A 1,236-nucleotide genomic window follows, 5' to 3' on the forward strand; every position below is an offset into this window, starting at 1 on the left:
GTCTGTCTAAGATTAGTGGGGCCACATGTGTTAAGGAAAACCTTCTTGTATATAAATAACTGTTGGACTTTCTCAAAAAATAAGAATAAAAATAACTGTTGGTCCAGCCTCATTTAACTATATTTATGTAAGCTATACATCGAAATTGAGAAATATAGTATATCAACTTCTTGAGAACAAAGATTTTTTTTTTTTTTTTTAATGCCGGGAAGCTCTCCAAGGCAAGACCCTTCAGACCCATCCCTATAGAGTAAATCTCGATTCCGTGCACCGCACTCTCGGGAGAACAAAGATAATATTAATCACAACAAAAACAACACTTAAACAGCACAGTATTATGGAAGCTGATGCAAGCTACATAAATTTTAAAAGAATGATATTTGATTTAAATAAATGAGAGTTTACAGGGGTCATCTCATCTCTAATGCTACCTGTCTTCCTACACTATAACTTTGACTCTCACGGAAGATTAGGTCTAAAGCCGTATAGTACAAAATTCTATTTTCTTTTACCATCTAGAAAGGATAGATTACAAAACCAAAGATAAATAAATAAATAAAAAGGTGGAAAGAACAACATCCAGTACCGCAGCAAGACCTTACAGGAGCAAGCAATTCTTCAAACTACCTCCTCAGTTTACGGGTGCTAGTAATCAGATGCCAGAGTTGGGCTCTTTGAGCAGCTTTCCTTTTGATGAAGTTCTAGCAGTTTCTTTTCCGGATTACAGAGCCCTGCATGAAGAGCGATATCATGAATAATATTATCCTCATTCTCGTGAATTCTCTGATGTTTTCTACAGCATGTGAAAATATGAAACTAAGATTGATCTTGCACCAAAGGCTCGTGTCTTTATCATGCACAGATTTGTTGTTACATTATATCAAGAAAAAGGTCACTCAAAACTTTTTCTAATCGTTCTTTGCAATGACTCAAACTTTCTGTAATGATTACTTTTGTTCTTACTACTATTATAACCTATCAACTGCGTGCCAAAGGATAGGTGCCTCAAAAGCGACCAATTTTATCTCCATCAGAATCCAAATCCTCGGTATACTGTTATTTATTATAGTCAGTTAGTCAGCCAGCATCAGGTGGACATGTTTGAGGGATCTACACAAATCATGAAATTTGAGCATCTGCAGTTAAATTTGAAGTGGAAGTGAGGAAATGATATACGCTACAAGAATAAAACCTTGACCTTGGCTTTTCTTCTTCAATAGTAAATTCTATTGTTTA

General features: G+C 35.3%; 1 long non-coding RNA gene across 1 annotated transcript; it reads right to left on the bottom strand.

The window, feature by feature from the left end:
- Positions 1-355: 355 nt before the first annotated feature.
- Positions 356-1,230, bottom strand: LOC118349475. The gene is made up of 2 exons (XR_004802433.1): positions 964-1,230; positions 356-731 (listed from the first exon to the last, which is right to left on the bottom strand). It is a non-coding gene; the product is annotated as an uncharacterized LOC118349475 (long non-coding RNA).
- Positions 1,231-1,236: the final 6 nt, after the last annotated feature.

The sequence above is a fragment of the Juglans regia genome, chromosome 9, assembly GCF_001411555.2.
Source record: "Juglans regia cultivar Chandler chromosome 9, Walnut 2.0, whole genome shotgun sequence".
NCBI lineage: Eukaryota > Viridiplantae > Streptophyta > Magnoliopsida > Fagales > Juglandaceae > Juglans > Juglans regia.